This window comes from Amblyomma americanum, chromosome 5, assembly GCF_052857255.1.
Source record: "Amblyomma americanum isolate KBUSLIRL-KWMA chromosome 5, ASM5285725v1, whole genome shotgun sequence".
In the NCBI taxonomy this organism is placed as follows: Eukaryota; Metazoa; Arthropoda; class Arachnida; order Ixodida; family Ixodidae; genus Amblyomma; species Amblyomma americanum.
The window spans coordinates 34,560,316-34,569,199 of NC_135501.1; the positions used below are offsets into that span (position 1 = coordinate 34,560,316).

Genomic DNA, 8,884 nt, shown 5'->3' on the forward strand with positions numbered 1-8,884 from the left:
TTCCTCAAGTTCGCCTCTCTCTACAAAACTGGTATAGCTCATATCAGGAGGTAGCAGCAGTGGCCGTGAAGTTTCCCAAGTAAACTCTCCTGTTCGTGTCATACTACATAAGACTCGCCGGTGAAGAGCGGGTTATGTTCGCTTCCTTCAAGAAGACAGGAGCGCTTCACAGTACAGTTCAGGACATTGTCCACCCGAGAGGAAACCAGACATGCAGAAGGGAGGCTGCACGCCTTCTTTTAACATTTGTGCAGGACACTGATCTTGTTTCTAAATTGTGACAGCAGGAACGGACTATGGTCTAATGTGATTGAATGTGTGCGTATAGATGGTGTCTTCTGGAGTGAACTATGTTATACTGTGAATGAATGTGTGTATGTATTGTGGCACTGCAATGTACTATGTTCTACTGTGACTGAATGGTGCATAGATGGTGACCTCTGGACTGGACTGTGTTCTGCTGTGAGTGAATGTGTGCATAGATGGTGACTGCGGGAGTAGAATATATGTACTATTATAAGTGACTGTGCGCATAGCGGAGTAGATGCGACATGTTTTAGGACATTATTAGCATAGAAGTGACGCTACGGTGGAGCAATTGCCGGCAGAATAAGCAAGGCTAATCCCACCTGTAGCATCCAACACCTCAACTCAACTCTACGATAACACCCAGGGTGGCCTCTTTTAGTCTGTGGTGACTTTAACGCCACTCACCCAGACTGGGAGTACACCCCACTTCAAGCCACCATGGTAGGCGTGTGCGGGACGCATTCGAGAATGCGTTGTTTATTTTACTTCGCCATTTAGATTCAGCAACGCGGGCTGTTTGCCATGCTCGCAGTCCAACATATGCTCCGGACCTTACTTGGCGGTCAGGTACCGTCACTCCCTCGTGGCACGGTCCTTCTTCCGCGTCCCTCCTTTCGTTGCTTCTTTGGCGCCGCGTGACAATGGGTGCTTCCAAGGGGAATGGCTATTCCGTCGTTAGATCAATTATTTCGTTATCAACTGTGATGCATCAGCAAAGCCGACGGTCAACAGCTCTTGTGAACCAGTCATCGTCAGTCTGGGCCTGTGGCGCATTGAGAGCGCCAAACGAATGCTGCAAATATTCTATGTATGTATGTATGTATGTATGTATGTATGTATGTATGTATGTATGTATGTATGTATGTATGTATGTATGTATGTATGTATGTATGTATGTATGTATGTATGTATGTATGTATGTATGTATGTATGTATGTATGTATGTATGTATGTATGTATGTATGTATGTATGGGAGCCGATGAGGCGTGACAACTTGTTCCTTCCCTTAGAGGGTGGTGGAGTGGGCCTTGTTCACCTGTTCGTGCATCAACTCGTTTCCCGTTTTTTTCTTTTTCAAATCGGCAAACGACCCGTTTCTGGTAGCTGTGCTCATTAGGCGGCTTAGTTTTCATTTGCCTTACTTATTCGCACCGACTGTGCAGGCTCGTGAGGGGACTTTATGGGGATTTCTTAAGGAGGTTGCTGACACTTTCAATTTTCTCACTGTGCGCTTCTCTTTAGATTACCTGTATAGCCTCTCGAGAAAGCAGATGACCCAGGCTCTCACTGAGTCTTTGTTCCCTACACCATTGTATCGGCAGCCTTATCTGGGGTCTTTGGACATCAGTGTTCTAAAGCGGGTTAGGCGGATGTGCATTCAGGCAGCCGCTAAAACGTTCTTTTTCAAACTACACACAGCGACGCTGCCTGTCAAGACATTTCTTAATGACAAGGGGATGTTTGTACCCTGGAATGTGAATTGTCGTCTGTATAACGTGCCTGAGACAATTGATCATTGCTTCATCCTGTGCCGTGATGCCATGTTCTTTTGGGACATACTACAACGAACTCTTAAGAAGGACATTGAAATTACACCATACACTATTAGATTTCTGCCTGTTGACAAAAACTCTGTTGTGCCTTATGACGTGTTTGTGTTGATAGGACTATTCAGTCTTTGGAAAAGCCGTATGATGGACAGACATGCCGAGCCACCAAGATCGTCCAAATCTGTGTTTCGGGAACAGTGTGCGTTGGTGAGGAGTGTATATGCTGCTCGCGACGAACCTCCAAGCTGGCTGCCGTGCCTAGATGCTTGTGTGTGCCTCCCTGAATTTTGATGTTTTGATGGGGATGCAGTGGTGAGTTAGGGCTATGGGGGGCTCATATTAAGCAGCCCGGTAACTTGAGACGCGAACTAGTCTGAAGTTTCCTCCTTTCTACAGAAGTTCTTCCATGCAATAAGGAAAAAAAAAAATCTGGGCCTGTGGCGCAACGGATAACGCGTCTAACTACGGATCAGAAGATTCCGGGTTCGAATCCTGGCAGGCTCAGTTCTTTTTTTAATGCTGCCTGCATATACTCCTGATTTATATATTTTAAGGTGTAAGCCTTCCTTGGCTCATGAGTGGCGTGGACGGAAGTTGTCCGCACGAACTGTTAAGCTAATTAAGATAAAATGTTAAAGTTGATAAGTAATGATAGCTGCCGATAGAGATAAGTAACTATAGTGATAATCATAGCTGCTGATAGTGATGGTAGCAACTGATAGTGCTATAGACCTCCTGCATGTTTGTAAACAAACGAGGTGGCGCTGCAGTCACTAGCGAGCTCGTGGTAGCAAAAGGTCGGGGAGTGGCGTCGCCGATAGGTGTTGTGCGCTGGTTTTCAAGGCTTGTAGGTGCGTTTCCAGTTTCTGCGAATCATAGCAATGGTCGATGCTTCCAACTTAGTAATTTGTCGAAGTACACGAGCTCGCGTTGGCCACGTGCGGCCTATAAAGAGAAATAGTTTGCCACTGTGTATTGTATATATGTTTAGTAGTAAACATGTAGAAAGCGTTCCTGCCGTTTATTTATGCGCTAGGCATTGAATAAAACAAGTTTTGACACTCTGAACTAGCCGGAATGATTTTACTTCGGGACAGTAGTGAGGGGAAGTGCTGGCCTTGTTTCGTCGGAGCAGACATGCGCTCATCGTCTGCTGACATACGTACGTGTCGCGCTGTGCGAAAAGTGGGGACAGCGTCGTATCCCTGATCTCCTGTCTCGCTTAGCGCTGTTTTTAGCCGCATGACCACGCACCAGCCAGGCCGACTTGTCCTCTTGTTAAGCTGGTCGATTTGGTGAAAATTTTTTATTTCTAGAATTATTTTCTTCCCTAGCCCTGAAGTCTAGTTTCGTGACGAAAAATTATAGCAAAATATTGAGTACAAATTTATAAATTACGCTTTTTAGAAGTGTGGTCGTCAAAAATTGTGGGGTAATTTCTTTGATTTCAGTGCCGCATTTCTTTGACTAAAGCGAAAGCGAAGATGCCATAAACGAGGGAATAAACTTTAAGGTTCGTTTTCTGACCTCTCACATTTTCTGCGACTGGATCACTCACCTTCGTAATTCGCATGAAAATCAAATGATTCCATTCCTGAGACATTGAGGAGCGTAATAAATCTCTCGATTTTTTTCCCTACACGTGCAGTACTGTGTTAGTTATTTTTTGTAAGAAACGTTTTCATGTAACTATGCGTGCATAAGTACTGATCATATAGAAAAAGAACTAATCACGTCATCGTACAGAACAGGGATTTATGTACATGCTGGCATAAAAAAACTGCGCACTATCTACTCAGTTATTTGAGACCTTAATTGGGGGGACTTGACGACGGTGTTAATTTTTATTTACCCAGAACTGCACCAGGTATACCTATAAATAAAAGGAATTACTGAAACTAGCGTAGGAATTTTATATTTGCACCAAGTTTAGTTACATATCGCATGCATGAATAACGAAAACACTCTTCATTGCCGCGTCCCCTCTCAATCTCGCCACGTGTCTGTTAGTAGCACGGCTGCGGCTGCTTCTTTCCAAACAAACTTCGCGATCATGTACTACCTCAAGAAACATGACACATGCATGATGCAATGAAAAAGCATATGGCGTCAGGGACTCCGGAACTTTTTTGGGAGTGGGGGGGCAAGCCTGGTCGTGTTTCTATGTCGTATTTACTTATGTATTTATTTTTGTGTCAATATTTTATAATTTTAATATTCTATTGTTATTTATTTATGTTACATTTTATTAATGATAATGTTAATATTATAATAATTAATATTATTATTAATTTACTGAGTAATTTCAACAGTATTAAATTTTAGATATTTGCATTCTTGCTTATTCTGCATTATCATGCACTTTAAAAATGGTTTGAAATTTCTGAAGTTCCCAAACCATGCGCAGACTAAGCAAACGACGCATTCGAAACGAAAAACGAACGGGTGCGAAAGCTGAAAAAAGTCTTTTATTTGTTTCTGCATTCGCTCCCACAGTAAGGTAAAGCTTAGGCATTAAGTACAAGAATATTCTCACGCATTGATGAGCTTCGTGGCTGGTATGACAAGGGGGTGTCGGGCAGGAGAGGATATCAAAGGAGGCCAAAAGTTGCTGTTCGTTCTGCCGTTCTGGACACGAACTCTTTCATAATGACATCCAGTTGCAGGTCCGCAGCTCTCCTCTTGTGCACGTGCAGCAGGAGAAGGTGCGTCAGCCTCCTCTGCGTCATTCGATTGCGCAAAAATGTTTTTACTCGCCTCAGGGCACTGAAAGAGCGCTCTCCTGAAGCAGCTGACGCAGGTACAGAGAACACGAGTTGCAGGTACCGTACAACTTGATCCATCATTTCACGCATGTCTGCAGACTTCCCCTGTAGAATTTGCAAAATGCGTTCGCTTGCGGCCGGGCCCTGGTCACGCAGGAGCGTTGGGAGAAGCACGAGTTGCGCTGAAAGTCTACTGGTGTCAAAATCTGCAGCGTGTGCTCCTAAAAGCTCATTTAAGTCGTGTGCCGCGAAGTTTCGACCTCCAGCAGCGTCAGTCAGAATGCGCTCCAGACTAATCAGCTGCTCCATGCCAGGCTGTTCGAATCGCCTTCGGATCTCGCTGGTAATCCGATCGATAGCGGTGAAAAACTCTTTTCTATGTAATGACTTGCAGTCAAGCGCTGCAGGCTCCTGAGGCTTGTCTGTGAATTGAATCCTTCTCGGCGGCTGCGAGACTCGGGGCACTCGAGGCTCCTTTAGCCCTAACTGTGTTGCTCTTGAGTGCGTCCGCTGCCATAGGACGCCAAATGCGGCGTCAGACCGTAGCCTGTACAAGCTGTCACAAAGAGCCTCTGCTGCCTCTTTTGCTCCTGCAGCGCGATAAACTGGGCGTTGAAGCATCCTCGCTAGCTCCTCGCATGGGCCAAATAGGGCTATAGAAAGGTTGATGCCCAATAAAGTTTCGAACTTCCCCAATACTTTCTCATATCCTTTCAGTGCTGTCTTGCTGGTGCCAATGAGAGAGCTTTGAACTTGTACCAGTTCCTGCAATGTCGCCTGCACCCTTTCATAGTTCTCGATAAACCTTTCCATTGATTTCACTCTTACTGTCCACCTCGTTGGACACAATGGTAGCAAAGTGTTCGGCCTGGAACAATCCTGCTCATTGGCATCATTACCCGGAGGAAGGACAACGTTCGAATAAACAGTCTTCCTGTTTTTAGATTCGAGTATTGCATGGGAAACATCTTTTACAATGTTCAGAGCATCGCCGACAACCTCGCAGTTCCTTGCGACCTCCTGGAGTGCCAAGTCTAGATAGTGGTTACTGCAGTGTACAAATATTGACCGCGGTTCAGAGTCCGTGATCCTTTTCTGCACGCCGGTAAATCTGCCTGCCATATTCGCGGCCCCATCAAAACAGTGCCCCCTTAGGTTATGGAAGTCCAGACCTAAACGCAAAATCATGTCCTTCACGGCTCTATACAAGGTCTCAGCTCTACTGTCTGGTGCATTGTACATGCCAAGAAATTCCTCACGAACTTCCAGTGTAATCCCATCTACCCACCGCACACAAAATGTGAATTGCTCATTCCCTGTTACATCGGTAGTGCCGTCAGCGATTATCCCATAGAAGGGAATACATCTGACGTCTCTTATGATGCCCCGCTGAACGCTGTGAGCCATAATTTCTATGAGCTCGTTCTGTATGTCGCTGCTCAGCCATCTATCTCGCTGCTCCATCCATCTCTTCAAAGCAGGCACGTCTTGTGATCGTTCATCTAGCAGATCAAGAAGGTTTCCGTCATCCTTTGTTTGCCCTTGCAAAGCTTGGCCTGTGCGGCATAAGTAGCGGACTGAGCTTACTATAGCGCGCAGTGCCTGCCTGGCTTCCTCTTGCTGTCTGCTGCTGTGTTGAGATAATAGCTGCACTACGTGCATTCCTTTTTCTCTCGACAGTTGGCGACTTGCGGAGACGCAGTGAAATTGGCTCTTCTCGTGGCACTGAAAATTTTCGATAGCCTTTTTCCAGTTATTGAAACCAACGCGAATAAAACATGGTTCCACTCCTGCAACGTTTCCTCCTCTTTCTTTGAAGGCTATGAGGCACACAGTGCAAAAGACGACGTCGCGCTCATAGTCGTACGACAACCATGTGGATTTCTGGAACCATGCATATTTACAGGACCCTCCGGTTTGGGTGCTTGGAAATTTGTAGCCCTTGGGAGGCAGTGATGGGACATCCTGGGGCGAGTCGTCGCGTCTTGCGGTTTCCACCGGAGCGCAGGCGCCGGAATTCGATGTAGTCCGGTCCAAGTCTGTTGTGAAGGAGGGCTCTCCATCTAGTACAACCTCTGCTGGGTTCTCTGCAATAAGTGAGATAAAAGGAATTCTTAACCGACCACTGTATGGATCTTTTATTTTTATTATCCCTTCAAAGAAATAGTAAGAGAAGTTAAAAAAATGCATCAAGCGCTAAATGTTCATGAACTGCTCATGAAGAGCATGGTATAAACAAAATATTGCAAAGACGTACCGTTAATACTTGTTGCTCCTATCGCACGGTCAGCTGGCTGACTTTCGTGAGAATCGTTTCCCGCTGCCAGCCCGAAGACAAATACAAAGGGGCATTAGAAACATATCAATAAACAAAATGGCGACAAAAATGTGGCGCAATATACCTTGTGAACCCTCAAGAGAGGGCACGGCATCTGGCCTGCGGACAGCATGGCTCACCCGCTGCTGCTGTTTGTGCAGGTTCTGCCGTGGATTTTGCATGCGACGCCCACCCCGGTATCAACGACCAACATCACCGTGATACAACCCCTGATGCTTTGCGCGGGCCACGTCACAAGCAACAACACAATCAAGGGATATCGACCACGAGATGTGACGTCACCAGCAGCCGATCTACTTAAGGAACGACGCTACAGCGACCAGATCAGAGGGCACGGCATCTGGCCTGCGGACAGCATGGCTCACCCGCTGCTGCTGTTTGTGCAGGTTCTGCCGTGGATTTTGCATGCGACGCCCACCCCGGTATCAACGACCAACATCACCGTGATACAACCCCTGATGCTTTGCGCGGGCCACGTCACAAGCAACAACACAATCAAGGGATATCGACCACGAGATGTGACGTCACCAGCAGCCGATCTACTTAAGGAACGACGCTACAGCGACCAGATCAGAGGGCACGGCATCTGGCCTGCGGACAGCATGGCTCACCCGCTGCTGCTGTTTGTGCAGGTTCTGCCGTGGATTTTGCATGCGACGCCCACCCCGGTATCAACGGCCAACATCACCGTGATGCAACCCCTGATGCTTTGCGCGGGCCGCGTCACAAGCAACAACACAATCAAGGGATATCGACCACGAGATGTGACGTCACCAGCAGCCGATCTACTTAAGGAACGACGCGACACCGACCAGATCAGAGGGCACGGCATCTGGCCTGCGGACAGCATGGCTCACCCGCTGCTGCTGTTTGTGCAGGTTGGTTCCCCATCCACAGACTGCTGTTACCGTAGTGACAATAGATTTTTAGTCGTCCTGCCGTGCCCTGGTAGGCTTCATTGCATTGTTATTGATTGTTGGTCCGTGCTGATGCTGCTGATGTCGGGAGACATAGAAGAAAACCCCGGACCTAAGACAGCTGAGCTGTTACAGACGATTATAGATAATCAAGCCGCGTCTGACTGCCGGTTGACTAATATCAGCAAGGATATTGGTCAGCTGAATGAAAAGACTGATAGACTGACTGATTCTCTGGCAGTGATACAAGAATTGAACAAAAGAATTGAATATCTTGAGGTAACAGTTCAGCAACAGGCCAGAAAACTGATTGAGTATGAAAACTATAGTCGTCGTAACAATCTGCTGGTTTTTGGTGTTTCTGAAAAAATCGACGATTCAGAGACGGAGTTAAAGGCAGCTGTCATAGATAAAATTTTTTATGATACGCTGGGAGTTGAAGTAAAAACCGTCGAAAAAATCCATCGCATAGGGAAAAAGAACAAAGAACGGCCTAGGCCAATTATTATGAAATTTTATGACAGCAGAGAAAAACAACAAGTGCTGAAGAACTGCAGCAAACTGAAAGGACAATCGGTTAGTGTGAGCAATGACTATGCGAAGGAAACGGTAGCGGTGCGAAGGAAGTTGTGGGAAAGTGCCTCTGCTGAAAGGGCGCAGGGCGAGAAGTTCTTTTTGATCGACGACAAGCTCAAAATAAATGACAAGTTATACACATGGGACAACGAGAAGGACGCACGCTCGCTCCTAAACTCCCGAGATAAGTTCAAGCCCCGCACTCGAAAAGCAGGCAACTCGCATGATGGCTCTGACACCTCGGATAATTCCGGCGAATCAACACCTAAACTCACCCCGTCATAGCTACGAATCTTATCATTGAATGCTCGTAGCCTTTTTAACAAAGTAACCGAGTTAGAATATGTATTACTGACAGAAAGTCCACACGTGATCGTCGTAACCGAAACATGGCTAAACAACGGTGTGCCTAGTCACTGTATAGTGCC

The 8,884-nt window shown here is 46.5% G+C and overlaps 1 non-coding gene across 1 annotated transcript; it reads left to right on the forward strand.

The window, feature by feature from the left end:
- The first annotated feature begins 2,291 nt into the window (after positions 1 to 2,291).
- On the forward strand, positions 2,292 to 2,364 carry TRNAR-ACG (transfer RNA arginine (anticodon ACG)). The gene has a single exon. It is a non-coding gene; the product is annotated as a tRNA-Arg (tRNA).
- The last annotated feature ends 6,520 nt before the right edge of the window (positions 2,365 to 8,884 follow it).